The following is a 21,310-nucleotide window of genomic DNA, read 5'->3' on the forward strand; positions in this document are numbered from 1 at the left end:
AATTCAATCTCAAGTTCTTGTTTCAAAGTAAAATTCACGGGCTCTGGATTAGTTAGCCCATCTTCTTCCATTATCTCTTGCAGTAATTCCACAGTTACTTGTTTATTTATATGTACGAATCAACAAACTTTTCATCTCTTGTCGCATTGCATTCTTTTTCGGCATGGGGAAGTAACCAGCATTGTTTAGTCCTTAGTCATACTTTTTTTATTTTGTAAATACACTAATGTACTTGTAATCTCATAGAGGCTCCGTTCCGTGATTCTGTTGCATAGTGCTTCCGATAGATCGGCATTAAGACTAGAGTCCTGGCTATTTAGTTTGTCTAAGACAAATTTCCTGGTTTTGTCGGCCGTTATCAAAGTGGACTCTATTCTGCAAAGAGCTTCTACAGCCAGTTAAAAGTGGCGATTAAGTCATTGATTACTGACCACTCGCCAGCAAAGGATTTTATCGCAGAATCAATGTATATCAACGCTTTATCGATGCAAACTTTTAAGCTATAGAAACTTTCCAGCATATTGAGCTACTTCCATCGCGATACAATGGCAATTTGCCAACTCACGGCATTGAATAAAGAGGCTAATGAAGACATTAAGTAACTTATTTAGAATTTGACATGTTTGCGGATCCACGCTGCTGGATGCAGCACGGTTTGCTGGATCCAGCATATAAAAAAAGCGCTGGATCCATTTCTGGATGCTGGGTTCAGCAATTGCAATCTCTAGTTTTTATGTTATCTAGGGGGACTTCTCTATTATACAGAAGATGGATTACAGCTTTGAATCTTACTCTGTCAAATGCTTTCAGTTGTCAATTTCAATAAGTCAATTAGATATAGAAATGCTGGTCTATTCATCATCATCATCATTGGCTCGACAGCCCTTTCTGGGTCTTGGCCTGTTCCAGGATTCTTCTCCACTCTGATCTGTTTCGTGCTTTTTTTCTCCAGTTTTTTATTTTTAAGATTTTTATATCATTTTCTATTTGTTCTAAATATCTCAGCTTCGGTCTTCCTCTTGTTCTTTTTCCTACTGGCATCTGTTTGAATATTTTGTTTGGTATTTCGCCTTCTTCCATTCTTTCTACACGTCCCATCCAACGCAGCCGTCCTATTTTAATGAATGTTATGATATCTGGATCCTGGTATATTTCGTAGAGTTCAAAGTTGTACCTTCTTCGCCAAATTCCATTTTCTTTTGTGCCCTTATATGTGTGTCGCAAGATTTTTCTGGTCTATTATACTCTAGTAATTTCTCAGTAATTTGCTTTATGACGAATATTGCACCTGTACACAATCTTCCAGTACGAAAACTCTGTTGTTCATTGGATAAAGTTTTCCTCTGATTTATTAGGTCTTGTAAAATTTTAGTTTTAAATTTTAGGGTAGTATTTGACAAGTTGATACCTCTGTCGTTTTCTGGCTGCTTTTTATCTCCTTTTTTGTATACTAGAATTAGTTCGCTCGAATTCGAATTTGTAGAATTTTCTGTATTGCCAAGTAACAAAACAACAAAATATTCAATTTGTATTTTGAGAGTTATTTCCGAAGAGGAAATCCAAACGTCAAAACGAACTGTTTTAAACTGAAATTGTGGTTTATTCATATTAAATATATTAAGTGACTTTTAGTATTTCTAATAAAACGAGACTATTTTACTAATTAGAGAGAATTAACAATTTAACCTCCAACTACAAATAAAACACCACTAGCATCCTCAAAAGAGTATCTTAACTTAATGCTGTCATGGCTTGACGAACCAAAACAACGCAGCAACAGGCAATAATAGTGTTAAAACAAATACACAGACTCACTTGTGTATAAACTACGGGTTTGTAAAAAATGAAAGAGGGTGCCTCACTGCAGATTTGGAGGTAATGCTAGATCTTCTTCCGCTACATTTACATGTTAGGAGGATCACTCTAGAAAGTACCATTAAATTAACAAATGCTTAGCATCTAAAACTCATTGACCTTATTAAACTCATAGAGCTTTTAAGCATCAAAGCAACAGAAGATGTCTACAGATATTATATAGAGTGTTTCATTAGTAATTGTCCATATAGTAACTGGAGAAACCTTAGCACAAAATATGAAGATTTAGCCAAAAACACTTAAATAAAATATTCCTCCTGACCAAGATACAGAGTGTTTTATTACAAATATCCTAAAATGATTTTAGCCCATTGTTTTAACACCTTCCAATAATTTTTGTTCGAACTTGACAAACGGTTTACACATGTTAGAGTATTTTAACTAGTGTTAAAAGATAGTTTTCCGCTTTTACCAGAGGCGTACTGTAGGGATATATACTTAATTTACCCCCCTTTTTCCCCTCACAATCTACGTCATTGTCGTAATAATCATTTCAGGATGCTTTTATTTATTATTTGTTACTTTTTACATAAATATCATCCTTTGGCCTAAATGCGATAGAGTGAGTAGTTTTGAAGTTATTTGCGGTTAAAGGTAATGGATTCAGTAATGTTATGTATTTTAACCCTTATCCGGGCAACACATTTTACTTACGTAACCGGGCAACTCGGGTCCGTTGGGCCCACCACTGTTCTTGAATGTACTATTCATATTTACCCATATATTTCTAATATTCTTTTTTGATTTTTTATTAAAGTTAAATTTAAATTGTCTAGATTTAAAAAAAGGTGCTGCTATAGTATGCGGTCTACCTCGAGGGTGCGACCTACCTGAAGGATTTGCACAAAATAATGAAATGCAAGTAAACTTTTGTAGAAAAAATATTTATTCACAAGTAATAAACATTTGGAGCCAAATAAAGGCCTAATTAATAAATAAATAAAAACTTTTGTAAATCTGCCAGGCCATTTTATTTGAAAAGAGGGGTTGATGTTTACGCATACCCTGGAAAAAGATTACCGTGTTGTTGCCTTTCATTATTGTGTGAAAAGCCTTCTGAGAAAAGATTATGGTAATTATCAGCTCATGTATAAAGTACCGACAAAAACAGTCTTTACAAAATGAATAAAACGCATAAGTTAGAAGAATATTATTATTTTACTTTTACAAATTAATACTTTGTCATATCAATTTACTATTTTAGTTGGGACTAAGCCACAAGATTAGCTTATTCCCAACTAGAATAGCAAATTGATATGACAAATTAAATTATTATTAAGTATTAGGTTAAAAAAACAATAAAAATAAAAAAACAGATTAGTTTTCGGGACACTTTATTCGCACTATCTACTTTCACTGTAATTCAATATAATTTTAGGAGCTTAGTTGTCGACACTAACATCGATATCAAACGACTGATAGCAGATGCATTATTTTTTCAAAATATGTATAGGTACTTACCTAACAATATTATTGCATTCCAACAATGATTGTCAGTTTTTAAAATTCGTTTAGAATATATATAACACCTATTGTAAGCATCGCTTTGATGTTCACATCAAAGAGATGTTTACATTATCTGTACACGCTTAGACTGTTTGTACACGTTTAGACTTTATTATTGGATTTCCGGAATCATAAAAATCGTTTAGATAATCCACAAAAACATTACCTGACTGCCAGATTAACTTCTGTAACAAAGATCTAGAGTTTAGGTATAAATACAAATAGGGTCCGACGGGCCCGTGTTGCCCCTTTACGTGACAAAATTCTTTCGACGCAAAGAAATGATAATGAATACTTTGAATAGCTCATGACTATGTTGAAAGAAACATACTTATAAAAAAATTCAGTGATGCATAAAATTCAATAAATTTTTTTTATCAGTTTATGATAAAAGAATTGGCGTCTCGGGCCAGTTGGACCCATCTTGTGTGACGTTCCATCACTTATCTAAGTAATTATTAATGGGAACACCTTATTTAATTATGGTTAAAATTATTTTTCTCGTAATTAAAACAACCCTTTCGCACAAAATCCTCTGGATGACGTCATACCTAGGTGCTGTGGCATCACTGATAGATTTTTGAAGTTGGCATTGACGCCGGTCGCCAGCTGTCATCAAGTCGAACGGAGCAAGGAGGGTGATTGTTCTCTGCGAAATGCCAAGAAGGGCGGTGTAATCTCTTACAATAAGTGATTGAGAAAATTATATTTTAGCCGCATGGTTCAATTATTACTGTATTGCCAGTTATTTTATTAAGTTTGTGTTTGAATCAAAGTGACGAAATATAATGAAACTGTAAGAAGAAGGATTTTGCACCGGTATGTTTTTTATGTGTACTAGTTTTTCATTATGGCGTCCTAGTTTTGGCCATTGTAATATTATTTTCATTATGGATTGAATTTAAATCAAGTCATCGATTGGCTTTGATGTAGAATATTGCAGTGTCTATAATGTATCCAGAAAATATCTCTAAGAATATACTTAATATGTGGTTATGTTCATCAAAATTTTCCAGTTCTGAAAACCTATTGAAAATTATGTCATGACTTCCTGAAACTTATTAAATCTTACTTTATAGACTTCATAATTCTTTTCCCATATCTAGTATGTTCATATATTTCCACAGTACCTATTTCTTTATACAATACATATACAACTACTTTTGAAAAAAAAAACATATTATTTGTTAAAATAACAAAAATATCACATCCAACATTTAAATTGTAAGTTTTCTTGTCTATTCTAATCAAGGCCATATGTGTTAAAACTCTTATCACAACCTATGGTTAAAATGTCAAGGTAGATAGGTTTTTTTGGGGTCAATGAAAGGTCGAGTTTTTGTAGTCTTCTCTTCTAAAAACCTTTCCTCGTCAACTTCTCTCTTTTACTTCTTTTTATAACAGGTTTTATTGGAAATAAACTGGGAATGTTTTTGGTTTTAGCCCTTCGGGAGAAATCTCAAACGACGTATGAACTTATAAAGACCCAACAACACCACGGGTAGGCACTTCCAGGGTTCAATCGACAAGGGACAGGTCTGGAGGATATACAGCCTCCCATTTGATCTTGTTTATTTTGGTTCTTCTTCCTGCAACCCTCAGAGGGGCAATTTCAGTAACGGTTGGACCGTTACACCACATTGGTGTTAGCTTCGTACCACGGACTTGGGTATTAGACATCAAGGAACATTGGAACCTGTGAAAAGGGGTTTGTTTTGGGGACATTTATTTGTAACGGTTAAAGACATACTGTTTTTTTTAATTTTTCAGGACATTTAGCATACTTATACTTTCATAATTTAATTACATATATTTTTTCTTTCCTCCAAAAACATAAGTATACTGTAATTTATCAGAGCCATACCTAAAGTTGATAGTGTTCCCCAAATTTACATAATTCCTTGGTAGAAGTCTCGAGCTCGAATATTCTTCCCACATATATGTTCTTTACCCTTGGTTTGTATTAATTTTAGACTTGTTCCCATGTAAATTAAATATATAATTGTCTTAATTCTCTAACTTTAAAATCATTTAACTTGCTTTCATACTTTATCAATTTTTATTAGTTTTTTGCAAATATTATTTAACGTTAACGTATCAATCATTTCCTTTTTATATTAACTTTGAATCAATCCCTAGTACCTAGCCCCTCAGGACGGTACTAGTTTTACTTGTTATTATTATTAAGAACCACTAGTCATAAAAGGGTTTTTGTATCCAGTACTACGTTGGTTCATTTAGGGACTTGTTACCCGTCAACTCATTGAGAGTTATATAAAAATATTATTTATATTAGGTATTTTTATTATTATATTATCAGGTAGTATTCAATTAGGCTGTACGTATTTTATTCGTACTATTATTTGGGGAAGGGTTGTCATTTAACCTAGATGTAAGTTGAGGGTATGCTTCCTAGGAAAGCTACTCCAATAATAATTTAATAGGTAATTATATTTATATCACAATAGGTAATTATTTCTCATTGTCATTTTAGAGTTACATAGTTACACTTGTCATAACTTAGAGGTTGTCAATAATCTAGATAGTTATATATAATAAATATGTATTTGTTTTGTATACCAATTATTTTTTTTTCTTCCCAGTTTTGAATTTAATAATTTAATATATTGAATATTTTACAGCAGTGTAAGATACCTGGAAGTTTGGTCCATTCCAACTTCTGGCGCCCATAATTCAGTCTATTTTATTTATCTTCTATATTCTTCTATTTTATTATATTATTATATTTATTTAATTTATTTTCTGAACATATATTTTTATCTGAAGATTTCCCTTTTCTAGTCATCATCTCTCTTTAGGTTGAGCTACTGTTCTTTGACAGGCATGCAAACGAGCCGTATCCATCCTTGAGTGTCAAGTTGTTCTCTTGCAGCTCTTGCTAGCCAACTCTATTCAGTTTGCCTCTGTCTCTCCATACTTCCATTATCAGTTCATCACCCTTCCTTCATTCATTTCATCTTATCATTTTAGTTCAACAAATACTACTGCAAAGTGGTAAATTTTTGTTACATTCGGCAGCCCAACTTGGTGCCAACCTTTTATAGGTTCTAAGACAGTAGTTCTTTTAGTTCATTTTTTTTCTTTTATTTATATTATTCCCTTCTGATATCTTTTTATACATTCTGTTCTGATTTATTTTGTTTTTAATTACTTATTAATACTTAACAGGTATACTGTCACTGCTGGATCTATTAATTAGTTGAGATTTTGAAACCTCTTTTATAGGTTGTCATACAGCTTACATTCTAGGTTGAATTTGAAACGAAGTATAAGTAACTAACATATATATTATATAATATTATTATTGCAAATTTTACTCCTTCAGCCAGTGGTGTATTTGTATGTACAGTTGATCGTTAATACTTACATATTTTTTTTTGGGTACAAGTATAATAGCTAAAATTTTTTTTTTCCAATATTTAGGTACTATATTTACTTGATTATACCTTATTTACTGTATTTATTTGATATATATTTTGCTGGCCATTTTTGATTTTGTTGGTGTGTTGCTAATATTTTCTCCGTACCTATATATTTTGCATACAAACTTAAGTATATTTCGTATTTCTGACTTTTGGATTGCTTGTCAATAATTTTTGCTTTCATCATGTGTGCTTTTAAAGTTGAACATCTTCTGGTGGACGAATTGGACTATGAGTTGAAAATTAGGGACGTAGTACCAGAGGAGTCAGCAACCGTCGATAGAAAACGCAATCTTCTGCGGGGTGCTTTGAAGCAAGAAGCAGGCAATAGGAGTTTCACCCAACTTTCGGCTGTACATATCCCTTTTGAGGACCAACGGAAAGGAATATCCGAAACGTTGGATAGCTTGTCGAAGAAAATAGAGAAGTTTAGGGGAACTGTACAGGACAATGAATATGTTAGATTAATATCTCGTCTAGCTCATATTTCTGGCCGGGTACACTTGTTACAGTGTACTACAGAAGAGCAGGAACCTTTTAAAAAGTCTGTTTCTCTTAAAATCCTTACATTGGAGGGTGAGCTTGATTCTAAGGTTAACCCCATAGCCACATCTACTCCTAATGCTCCAGTCAGTGTCGTTCCTAGTTTCACATACTCCAAACCCGTGCAAGTACACAAATGGGGTGTTTCATTTTCCGGTGAAAAACAGCACAATGATGTGATTACATTTTTAGAAAAGGTCGAATGTCTTCGTGTATCTAGAGGTGTCTCTGAAGAAAATTTGTTTGCTGCTTCAGCTGAATTGTTTACTGGTCCTGCTTTTACCTGGTTCATGAATAATAGAGGTAATTTATCTTGTTGGTCTGATCTGGTTCGCAAGTTGAAGTCAGATTTTCTTCCTTACTCATACCAGGATGATCTCTTGGATGAAATCAAAAACCATAAGCAGAAACCAGGGGAGTCTGTCACTATGTTCATTAACACTATTTTAGGCATGTGTAGCCGTTTAGACACTCCTTTATCTGATTTGTCCAAAATAAAAATCATCTTAAAATGTTTATTACCTTTTTACCATCAACAGTTAGCTCTTATGGACATCCAGAGTATTGATGATCTCACTGTAAAGTGCAAACGTTTGGAGGAAACGTTATCCTGGTCTTCTCAGCCTCCATCTTCATCTCGACCCTCTTCTACCTCTTCTTCTCAACCAACTTCCTTTAGACAACGTTCTTGGCAAAATAAGGGCCCTGAACATAATGTTTCTGTTTTCAGTTCCGTTGTTTGCTGGAATTGTCACCAGTCTAATCATAAGTTCAATGATTGTGGTATCCCTCAAACTCGTATTTTCTGCCACGGTTGTGGTAGGGAAAATACCCTCAAAAGAAATTGTTTCAAGTGTTCGGGAAACGAAATGTCGGAGGTCCGTCCCCTGAGCGTTTCTCCGTCCAACACCCAATCAGGGAATCAAACCCCATCAGAAAACGAGACAGCTGGCCCAAGCACACCAAGAAACTCAAACCCATCTTCCAATCGGAAAGGGAAGAAGGCATCGTTCAGGAAACAAGCACACACCACAAATCAAAATCAGTCCAGAAATTAAGTTTTAGTCATGATACGTTGAACGCACATGATTCACAGGGTTGCAAAGCCACAAATTCTTCTTTAATTGGTAGTGTTAAGTATAATAATAATTTTGATGGTGAAGTAGTTCCATATAATGGTTGTATCCAACCAAATATTTTAGATTTAGATATTAACTCTTTATTAGTTAGGAAACAAAATGATAATAGGCCATATCTACCTATTCAAATTTTAGGACAATCGTGTTTAGCTTTATTAGATAGTGGCTCTAATATTTCATTGATAGGAGCACATTCATTAAATTTATTGAAAAATGCTAATATTCCCATTATGCCCATTTCATCTTTGCATGTATCTACTGCAGATGGTACAGTCCAATCTATTACAGGCAAACTCCAAATTGAAATCACAGTGGCAAATTTATGTAGGAAAATTACATTTTATGTTATTCCTTCTGTACAGAATTCTATAATTTTAGGTATGGACTTCTTCAATGCTTTTAATAGCACCTTAAGTTGTTCTGATTTTTCTTTTTCCATATCTGAATTTAATCTGTCTACCCTTAGTGCTATTCATGATTTTTCCAGTTTATCTAGTTCTGAACAAAGGCAATTGGAGAATATGATCTCTCAGTTTACTACTATTTCTTCAAATGACAAACTAGGTCGTACTTCATTAATATCTCACACTATTGAGGTGGGAAATCCTACTCCTTTCAGATTATATCAGTATCCCATACCTCAAGCCTGGCAGGCAGATTTAGAAAAAGAAGTAGATTCGATGCTTGCTTTAAATATCATAGAACATTCAACGTCGTCCTATTGTTCCCCACTCTGGTTAACAAAGAAGAAGGATGGATCCTTCAGGATCTGCTTTGATGGTCGAAAACTAAACAGTATCACCACTAACAGGGATGCTTATCCAATTCCCCGAATTGATGTGATTTTGAGCAAACTTCAGAATGCCAAATACATCTCTTCGATAGATTTGTCTAAGGCCTTCTTACAGATCCCACTGAGTGAAGAGAGCAAGAAGTATACTGCTTTTGCTGTCAGTGGTAAAGGATTATTCCAGTTTGTCACCATGCCTTTTGGTCTTGTTTCTGCTCCTCAGACAATGTGTCGTCTGATGGATTTAGTCATTGGTCCACAGTTAGAGCCCTATGTTTTCTATTATTTGGACGATATTTTGGTTGTCACTCCTGATTTTTCCCTTCATATGGAAATTTTAGATAAGTTATTCTTACGTCTTAAGGAAGCTAATCTAACGATTAATTTGGATAAGTGTCAGTTCTGTCGTCCTAGTCTTAAGTTTCTGGGTTATGTTGTGGATAACCAGGGTCTAAGGACTGATCCGGAGAAAATAGTTGCTATTAAGAATTTTCCTATACCTAAGACCACCACCCAAGTCCGTAGGATATTGGGAATGTGTGGATATTATCGCCGGTTTGTACCTTCGTACTCTACCTTGTTGTCACCTCTTACTGATCTTTTGAAGAACAGAAAAAAAGGGCAGACCATTACTTGGACTCCTGAGGCCGATGAAGCTTTTAGGCGCGTTAAAGAGGCTTTAACTAGCGCACCGGTTATGATGTCACCTAATTTTAACGAGCATTTTTATTTGATGACTGATTGCTCTAATACTGCTTCTGGTGGCGTGTTGTTTCAGTTGAAAGATGGCTCTGAACATCCCATAGCCTACACGAGTATGAAATTAAATAAGGCCCAGAAAAACTATTCCACCACGGAGAAAGAACTCTTAGCTATCATACATGGGTTGGAAGCATTCCGTTATTATTTAGAGGGTCGTAATTTCACTATAATTACGGACCATAGTTCCTTGGTATGGCTTCATAGTATGAAAAACCCATCTCAGAGACTTTCCCGATGGATATGCAAACTGGCTGCCTATTCATATAAAATTGTTCATCGAAAGGCCAACGGTGTAGTGGTTGCTGATGCTCTTTCCCGTGTCCATGACCTTAATGTATTCGATTTGTCCACATTAACTCCTGATGAGTGGTATCAGAATATGATTGATAGGGTTACTCAAGACCCACAAAATTATCCCGATTTTAAGGTAGAGAACAATATACTCTACAAACATATCTTAAGTCCTATAGAGGCCTTATCCAATATGTCAGATTGGAAAATAGTTGTACCTACGCCAAATAGGGAAAACATATTACGTATGTCTCATGATGAAGTTACTGCTGGACATTTTGGTTTTTATAAAACTTTTCATCGTATTGCTGAGTTATATTATTGGCCTGGCATGCGGAAGTCTATTAAAAAGTACATTTCTAAATGCATGGTTTGTGCTACTTGTAAACCAAGTAATTTACCACAAGCTGGACTTATGGGGTCCTTCAGGAACATTAATTTTCCTTGGCAGATGATCTCAATGGATCTCATTGGACCGTATCCTCGGAGCTACAAGGGTAATACCTATTGCTTGGTAGTTGTGGATTATTTCACCAAATTTCCTTTAGTTTGTCCTCTTCGTCAGGCCACAACTCCAGCAATTTTGAAATATTTGGAAGAACAAGTCTTTTTGGTGTATGGTGTTCCCCAAATTGTGTCATGTGACAACGGTCCTCAGTTTGTATCAAAGGCCTTTAAAGATCTTTTAGCTAAATATAAGGTTCAGAAGACCTTTTATAATGCTGCCTACCATCCTCAAGCCAATCATACTGAGAGAGTGAATCGCAGTATCGTCACAGCCCTTAGGTCTTATACATTCCCAGATCACAGAGCTTGGGATCAATATATCCATTCCATCGCTCAAGCCATAAGGACCTCTGTCCATGAGGTGACCCAATGTTCTCCGGCATATCTCAATTTTGGTAGAAATGTTGTTTTATCTGGTGACTATTTTGGTGCAATCTCAGACACTTCCACAAATCTCCCTCAAATATCCGATAACCTTCATCGCTTAGATGATCTCCAGACTCTACCTCAAATTTTTTCTGACATTAGGAAGAAGTTAAAAACTTCCTATTTAAGGAACCAGCGGCAGTATAATTTGAGGAAAAGAGATCTGCGATTCTTCGTTGGAGATAGAGTGTTGAAGCGAAACTTTGTAAAGTCTAATAAGGGTGATGCTATTTCGGCAAAATTTTGCCAGAAATATATTCCCTGTACGGTTGTGAAAGTAATATCTCCGTTAGTATATGAATTGAAGGACAATTCGACTAACAGACGAATTGGACAATTTCACCTAAAGGATTTACTGCCTGATAACACCATGGATGAGGTTGATTCGTCATCTTCGGAAGAAGATTAACTTTATAGGGTTGTTTGAGCTAACTTCTTCCTCTATTTGTCTTTAGCTCGATCCTTATTAAGATTCAGTATTTTAGTTTAATGTTTTATTCACCAGATAGAGCAGGTACATAGCTCCATTTTTATCTTTTGGCATGGTTGTTAGATGACTTCCAATTTATGGATCATTAGGTTAATTATTTATGTAGTACTCTTATGTATGAGCTTATCATTTTTTTTCATTATTAATGTTGCACTTTAATTATTATGAATCAACATTATTAATTACTAATGCTGTTAGTAGGATTATCCAGTTAGTAAGAACCTACTTGTACTTTATAGAGTGTACACCTCACCCCTTAGTATAGAAGGGTTGTTGATTATTATATATTTATATATTTGAATATGGGCTCATACAAGTATGTTGGTTTAATATTGATATTTGGTATGGAACTATGGAACTAACAATATTATACACTACTTCTCTCAGGTTGTATGTTGTATTTTTGATATTTGATTACCTACTCTTTTTTTATAGATGTATCTTTTATTATCTTGTTATTAGATTTGCCATATTGGAAAGATGTGGTGGTTCTTAACTTGATATTGGTTTACTTTATCAACATTTGTCACAGATATCTTAAATACTTTGTAATAATTTATGTCCTTATGCCCTACACAGTATGATTCTGGAATTAGTTGGAATTCTGATGTATGTATGGATTTCTTCTTAAGAACTAGTCAGCCAATACTCTGTTAATGTGGGTTCCTAGGTAACCTAGTGAATGCGTGGGTTCGAAATTCAGCAACTGATCACTGCTATCCGATTTCGTCACCTATGTTTTCATAGCAGAGTACGCTGATGTTTATCCATCAAATTATTTCTGGTCGGGAAATGTCTGCAGCATTTCCTAACCATCCTTGTGTAATTAGTCCAATTATTCCAGTTACATGTTTACCATTTGTTAGGGAAGTACTTAGTTTATATTATGTCTCGTACTTCATAGTATGGTTGTTGTTGACTACCCATATACATAGTAGGTTCCTTAGTTTAGTATTTGAGGTGTTTGAACAAATCAATTGTTTATTTTTAGTAGATTCCCACTTCTTTCCTTAGACATTAGTTTGTTTAGTTTAGTATTAGTAAGAATTGGTCCATAAATCTTCCTGATCGTTCTTCTTTGGATATGCTCTTATAAATCTGGTATCCATTGATAGTCCGATTTTGAATTAAGTGTCCGATTCCTCACTTATTTTGTTTATTTGGTTGTATAGGCTCGTACTACCGGATGTGGGTGTACGTACACCTAATTTATTTATGTGATTTAATATTGGTGTGAATTGGTCCATAAATCTTCCTGGTCGTCCTTCTGTGGATATGCTTTATGAATCTGGTGTCCATTGATAGTCCGACTTTGGATTAAGTGTCCGATTCCACATTTATTTTGATTAATGAGTTTTTGGATGACTTTGATATGTTTACTATTTGTATTATTTGGCACTGGTGAGAATTGTTCCATAAATCTTCCTGATTGTTCTTCTCTGGATATGCTATTACGAATCTGGTGTCCATTGTTAGTTCAAATTTGGATTAAGTGTTCGATTCTTCACTTATTGTAGTTATTGATTTCTTTGGTCTTACTTCAGTATATTTATTTGCGTTATTGTACGAACAGGCTCACACCTTTGCCTGGTTGTTCGTCCTTGGATATACATTTTATAAATCTGATGTCCCTGGATAGTTCAATTTTGGATTTCGGGCCCATTCGACATTTATTTGTTATTATGAACTTTAGTAAATTATTTAGTTTATCTTTGGCTTTAGACAATGCCGAGGATATTTTAATATGACTTCGAGTCATCTGTTGTAAGTCATGATATCTGTTGCAGGGACTCTCCTGCTTTCCTCTATTCCTTGGTTTGTGGTTATTTTGTAATCTGGCGAATCAACGCGAAATAATACACTACTATTACTTTAGTTTAATATTTAGAGTATAAATAAAAAAAAAAAAAATTTAATAAATTTTTTTTTTCTCCCAGTAGGAGAGGAATGTGACGTTCCATCACTTATCTAAGTAATTATTAATGGGAACACCTTATTTAATTATGGTTAAAATTATTTTTCTCGTAATTAAAACAAGCCGTTCGCACAAAATCCTCTGGATGACGTCATACCTAGGTGCTGTGGCATCACTGATAGATTTTTGAAGTTGGCATTGACGCCGGTCGCCAGCTGTCATCAAGTCGAACGGAGCAAGGAGGGTGATTGTTCTCTGCGAAGTGCCAAGAAGGGCGGTGTAATCTCTTACAATAAGTGATTGAGAAAATTATATTTTAGCCGCATGGTTCAATTATTACTGTATTGCCAGTTATTTTATTAAGTTTGTGTTTGAATCAAAGTGACGAAATATAATGAAACTGTAAGAAGAAGGATTTTGCACCGGCATGTTTTTTATGTGTACTAGTTTTTCATTATGGCGTCCTAGTTTTGGCCATTGTAATATTATTTTCATTATGGATTGAATTTAAATCAAGTCATCGATTGACTTTGATGTAGAATATTGCAGTGTCTATAATGTATCCAGAAAATATCTCTAAGAATATACTTAATATGTGGTTATGTTCATCAAAATTTTCCAGTTCTGAAAACCTATTGAAAATTATGTCATGACTTCCTGAAACTTATTAAATCTTACTTTATAGACTTCATAATTCTTTTCCCATATCTAGTATGTTCATATATTTCCACAGTACCTATTTCTTTATACAATACATATACAACTACTTTTGAAAAAAAAAACATATTATTTGTTAAAATAACAAAAATATCACATCCAACATTTAAATTGTAAGTTTTCTTGTCTATTCTAATCAAGGCCATATGTGTTAAAACTCTTATCACAACCTATGGTTAAAATGTCAAGGTAGATAGGTTTTTTTGGGGTCAATGAAAGGTCGAGTTTTTGTAGTCTTCTCTTCTAAAAACCTTTCCTCGTCAACTTCTCTCTTTTACTTCTTTTTATAACAGGTTTTATTGGAAATAAACTGGGAATGTTTTTGGTTTTAGCCCTTCGGGAGAAATCTCAAACGACGTATGAACTTATAAAGACCCAACAACACCACGGGTAGGCACTTCCAGGGTTCAATCGACAAGGGACAGGTCTGGAGGATATACAGCCTCCCATTTGATCTTGTTTATTTTGGTTCTTCTTCCTGCAACCCTCAGAGGGGCAGTTTCAGTAACGGTTGGACCGTTACACCACATTGGTGTTAGCTTCGTACCACGGACTTGGGTATTAGACATCAAGGAACATTGGAACCTGTGAAAAGGGGTTTGTTTTGGGGACATTTATTTGTAACGGTTAAAGACATACTGTTTTTTTTTAATTTTTCAGGACATTTAGCATACTTATACTTTCATAATTTAATTACATATATTTTTTCTTTCCTCCAAAAACATAAGTATACTGTAATTTATCAGAGCCATACCTAAAGTTGATAGTGTTCCCCAAATTTACATAATTCCTTGGTAGAAGTCTCGAGCTCGAATATTCTTCCCACATATATGTTCTTTACCCTTGGTTTGTATTAATTTTAGACTTGTTCCCATGTAAATTAAATATATAATTGTCTTAATTCTCTAACTTTAAAATCATTTAACTTGCTTTCATACTTTATCAATTTTTATTAGTTTTTTGCAAATATTATTTAACGTTAACGTATCAATCATTTCCTTTTTATATTAACTTTGAATCAATCCCTAGTACCTAGCCCCTCAGGACGGTACTAGTTTTACTTGTTATTATTATTAAGAACCACTAGTCATAAAAGGGTTTTTGTATCCAGTACTACGTTGGTTCATTTAGGGACTTGTTACCCGTCAACTCATTGAGAGTTATATAAAAATATTATTTATATTAGGTATTTTTATTATTATATTATCAGGTAGTATTCAATTAGGCTGTACGTATTTTATTCGTACTATTATTTGGGGAAGGGTTGTCATTTAACCTAGATGTAAGTTGAGGGTATGCTTCCTAGGAAAGCTACTCCAATAATAATTTAATAGGTAATTATATTTATATCACAATAGGTAATTATTTCTCATTGTCATTTTAGAGTTACATAGTTACACTTGTCATAACTTAGAGGTTGTCAATAATCTAGATAGTTATATATAATAAATATGTATTTGTTTTGTATACCAATTATTTTTTTTTCTTCCCAGTTTTGAATTTGATAATTTAATATATTGAATATTTTACAGCAGTGTAAGATACCTGGAAGTTTGGTCCATTCCAACTTCTGGCACCCATAATTCAGTCTATTTTATTTATCTTCTATATTCTTCTATTTTATTATATTATTATATTTATTTAATTTATTTTCTGAACATATATTTTTATCTGAAGATTTCCCTTTTCTAGTCATCATCTCTCTTTAGGTTGAGCTACTGTTCTTTGACAGGCATGCAAACGAGCCGTATCCATCCTTGAGTGTCAAGTTGTTCTCTTGCAGCTCTTGCTAGCCAACTCTATTCAGTTTGCCTCTGTCTCTCCATACTTCCATTATCAGTTCATCACCCTTCCTTCATTCATTTCATCTTATCATTTTAGTTCAACAAATACTACTGCAAAGTGGTAAATTTTTGTTACACTTGCCCGGATAAGGGTTAAACATTAAATCAGATTATGTGTTTAAAATACACATAATCTTATTGAATAATTTACTTTTAAACGCAAATAACTTGAAAACAACTGACTATATCGCATTGAGACCACAGGATGATATTTACGTAAAAAGTAACAAAGAATAAAAAAACATGCTGAAATGATTATTACGATAGTGGAGTAGATTGTAAGGGGAAAAAGAGGGGAAATGAAGTATATATCCATACAGCACGCCTCTGGTAACAGCGGAAAACTATCTTTTAACACTAGTTAAAGCATTCTAACATGTGTAAACCGTTTATCAAGTTTGAACAAAAAATATTGAAAGGTGTTTAAATCATTTTAGGATATTTTTTATAAAACACTCTGTGTCTTGGTAAGGATAAATATTTTATTTTAGGCTAAATCTTCATATTTTGTGCTAATAATAAATATGTTGATCTACACCCTTTTTAAACGCTTTTCTTTAGTTCAATCGTTTGGGTCAAATCTTTAGACGTTAATTTGACTGCCACTTCTTCATTGCAAATGAATGAAAATTTTCCATATGCATTCGCCGGAACAATACACGAGTAGTTATTAATTTTTTTATGTTTATTTATTGTTTAAATAAAAAAAAGATTTTAATTGAAAATGTTTAAATTCTCTTGTTTTTTACAATGTAGAAACTTGAAACTTTTACAGATTGTACCTAATTATATGAAATATACATAATTTCACTTTTTACTTAATTGTTTACGTAATGCTTCATAAATAAACAATATAGTTTCAAATTTTTGGACGATTCCGACTACTTTTCATGTTTGTATATCATGTTTATAAACATCATAAGCGGCGACGATTTTGAACGCTAATATCTTTGTTTATATAAACATCGGCGCTTTTTCGTGTAAAATTTCAATACGATACGAAACAAAACTTCAACCAAAACTCGAATTCAAAAAATTCGTGTTTTTAACGTAGCCTTAGAAAAACCACCGGTAGAGACGTTTCGTGTTACAATTAACATTAGAATTCGTAATTCGCGAGAAATAAACAGGGTCTACACCGTGCAATAGTAAAGCATTAGAAGATATGGAAAGACTGCGAAAATTATAACAGATATAAATAATGATTTTAATTTAAGAAATGTATGAAGAAATTACAGAAAATGTACAATGTATCAAATGTTGAAATAAATGCAAAAAATATGTCTATCATATACATCCCTTTTTTAAACCAGACGATGTATTTTCATGTTTAAAAAGTGTAAAAATAAAAAGTAAAAAATAAAAAAATATGAAAATTTTTTTTTAAGAAACGCTTTTTTTTAGATTTCTATTAAGCTAGAATAGCCATTTCATAAGGGAGCCATGAGACTTACCCCATATTGTTTTGCTATTTTATTGCTAATTTATTACGCAAATTAAAAATTTATTGCTTCATCCCCTTCAGAGAAACAGGTGGCTATTCCAGCCTAATATTAAGCTAGAATAGCCAACATTCATATATCCGGAACGAAAGTAGATAGAGAGTCGCTTCCGGCGACCTATTTTATTGCTAATTAATAGCTAATTTATTACGCAAAATTAAAATTTATTCCTTCAACCCCGTCAGATAAACAGGTGGCTATTCCAGCTTAATATTAAGCTAGAATAGCCAACATTCATATTTCCGGAAAGAAAGTAGATAGAGGATAGCTTTCGGCGGCATATTTTATTGCTAATTAATTGCTGAAAGATTGGGTATACAAGAATTTACAAACTCACCCCATGCAACCCCCTACCGTTATCAGTTTTCATCATTCCCTGGAATCCACAAAAAGTGAAAATAACCAGTTTAAAGACCTAAAACCAAGTGGGTATTTTTTGCTTATTAATTGCTACAGGTGTAAGCCAAAAATGAATGTTTTGCTTTATCCCCTAACGAGCAACAATAGCTACTGCGGTTTAATACTTAAGCTACAATATCCAACACTCCTTCAGGAACGAAAGCAGGTAGAGGGTCGCTTCCAGCGGCATATTTTATTGCTAGTTACTTGCTGAAAGATAGAGTATACAACAATTTACAAACTCACCCTCTCTAACCCCTACCGGTATCATCATTCCCCGGATTTCACAGAAAGTGAAACTTACCAGTTTAAAAACCTAAGAACAAGTGAGTATTTTTTTCCTAAGTAACTGCTGCATGTCTACGCCAAAAACGATTTTTTTGCTTCATTCCCTAACGAGCAACAATGGCTACCGCTGTTTAATACTTAAGCTACAATACCCAACACTTCTATTTCAGGAACTAAAGCAGATAAAGGGTCGCTTCTGGCGGCAATATTTTATTGCTAATTGATTGCTGAAAAATGGAGTATACAATATTTTAAAAACTCACCCCCACCAACCAATATCGTTATCATCGTTCCCCGGATTTCACAAAGAGTGAGAGTAACCAGTTTAAAGACTTAAAACCAAGTGGGTATTTTTTGGTTATTAATTGCTGCAGGTCTACGTCAAAAATAAATTTTTTGTTTCATCCCCTAACGAGCAACAATGGCTACTACTTTTTAATACTTAAGCTACAATACCCAACACTCTTATTTCGGGAAGCAAAGCAGATAGAGGGACGCTTCCGGCGGCATATTTTATTGCTTATTAATTGCTGAAAGATGAGGTATAGCAGAATTTATAAACTTACCCCCTCCAACCCCTACCATTTTTCTCGTCCCCTCTTTTCACAAAAAGTGTAAATAACCAGTTTAAAGACCTAATACCACGTGGGTATTGTTTGCTAATCAATTGCTGCAGGTCTACGCCAAAAATGATTTTTTTTGCTTCATTTCCGAACGAGCAACAGTGGCTACTACGATTTAATGCTTAAGCTACAATACCCAAGACTCATATTTCAGGAAGGAAAATAGATAAACAGTTGCTTGTAGAGACATGTTTTATTGGTAATTACTTGCTGAAATATGGGGTATACAAGAATTTACAAACTAACCCCCTCCAACCCCTACCGTTCACTCTCTGTGAAATTTGGAGAATGATGATAACGGTAGGGGTTGGGGGGGTGAGTTTGTAAATTGTTATCTACCCTATCTTTCAGCAAATAACTAGCAATAAAATATGCCGCAGAAAGCGACCCTCTATCGGCTTTCGTTCCTGAAATAGGAGTGTTGGGTATTGTAGCTTAAGTATTAAACCGCAGTAGCCATTGTTTCTCGTTAGGGGATGAACAAAAAAATTCGTTTTTGGTGTAGACCTGCAGCAATTAATTAGCAAAAAACTCCCACTTGGTTTGAAGTCTTTAAACTGGTTATTTTCACTCTTTGTGAAATCCAGGGAACGATGATAACGGTAGGGGTTGGAGGGGGTGAGTTTGTAAATTCTGGTATACCCCATAAACAATTAATTAGAAATAAAATATGCCGCCGGAAGCAACCCTCTATCTGCTTTCTTTCCTGAAATAGGAGTGTTGGGTATTGTAGCTTAAGTATTAAACCGCAGTAGCCATTGTTTCTCGTTAGGGGATGAAGCAAAACATTTATTTTTGGCATACACCTTTAGCAATTAATCAGCAAAAAATAGCCACTTGGTTTTATGTCTTTAAACTGGTTATTTTCACTTTTTGTGGATTCCGGGGAATGATGATAACGGTAGGGGTTGAAGGGGGTGAGTTTGTAAATTATTGTATACCCAATCTTTCAGCAATTAATTGGCAATAAAATATGCCGCCGAAAGCTACCCTCTATCTACTTTCGTTCCGGATATATGAATGTTGGATATTCTAGCTTGGGCGGAGGTAAATTCCTCACCAACCAGTAGAACCATATAATCCGACAGGTATTTTCCTTACCAAGTTTAAGGGTTCGTATTAATCCGGTAGGTATTTTCCTCACCAACTCACTCAGGTAATAAAATAAAAAATATAGATGTAATTTAAGAATGATTATTATGAAGGCATCCGAAATCCGAATAAAAGACATTCATTTCCTTACGTTGTAATAATAGTTTATAATATAGATAATGTGCAAAACGTATAACTTATTATTTATTATTTACTATAATAAGAAACACACTTTACAAAATCCATTATAGTCATTTGATTAGACTAATAACTTATTATAGTTATTAAGGTACCAAGGGTATTGTAACAATAATAACGCTTGAGGTCAATAGTGTATAGACCGAGGGCCTTCGGCCCGAGGTATATACGTAGACCGAAAGCGTTATTATTTTATTATTATAATATCCGTGATGCCTTCAACGTTTAATGTCCGACTAAATTATTCTTTATATGCAAAAAATTTGAATAAATTTTGAATTAATTAGTTTTCGAATAAGTACATTTACCAGAAATAGTCGTAACGTAACTGTGGTAACCATAGTTTTAGTTAGAGTTTTATTTGTCAACTTGACAGTATTTAACTCGTTATTTAAATTTAATAGGCACTAGGGCGTTATTTTTCTATAACACCCCCTTGGGCGTTATATCGTACTTAATAGACTTCGAAATAATGTCATTATTTGTCAAATAATAGACCAGTCGTACGTTAATTTTCTACATTTTTCTCAGCTTACTTGCAGACTGCAGTAATAAAAAAAATCATTTTATAGTTTGCATGACATTAAATCAAATACAAAAGAATCTCATACCTCTTCCCGTTTTATATAATGTAAGGCCAAAAGTATGTTTCAGCCTACTTCAGAATCATTTGTATATTCTGATGTTAAATCAAAAGACTGAATTTTCTATAACAATTTGGTGTACTTAGGTGAAATCTTCAATCATGTATTTCAGTGTTTGGACACATTTGAATGATTGCGATATGTATAAATATAGCCTTTTCAAAATCAACAAAAACTTTACTAGGATTAAACTCAATTTCGAGAGCTTTAAAAATTTCTGATTGTAACAAATAGAAAAGATTGTTTTAAGTTTCTGTTTTTTTCTGTTTGACAGTAAACAGTCTAATAAAGAAATATAATGCCATGAATTGGCCCA

The 21,310-nt window shown here is 33.8% G+C and overlaps 1 long non-coding RNA gene across 1 annotated transcript; it reads left to right on the forward strand.

The window, feature by feature from the left end:
• The first annotated feature begins 3,911 nt into the window (after positions 1 to 3,911).
• LOC126878884 (uncharacterized) lies at positions 3,912 to 5,958 on the forward strand. Its single transcript, XR_007695855.1, has 2 exons — positions 3,912 to 4,200; positions 4,825 to 5,958. It is a non-coding gene; the product is annotated as an uncharacterized LOC126878884 (long non-coding RNA).
• The last annotated feature ends 15,352 nt before the right edge of the window (positions 5,959 to 21,310 follow it).

The sequence above is a fragment of the Diabrotica virgifera genome, chromosome 1 (assembly GCF_917563875.1).
Source record: "Diabrotica virgifera virgifera chromosome 1, PGI_DIABVI_V3a".
Taxonomy (NCBI): Eukaryota; Metazoa; Arthropoda; class Insecta; order Coleoptera; family Chrysomelidae; genus Diabrotica; species Diabrotica virgifera.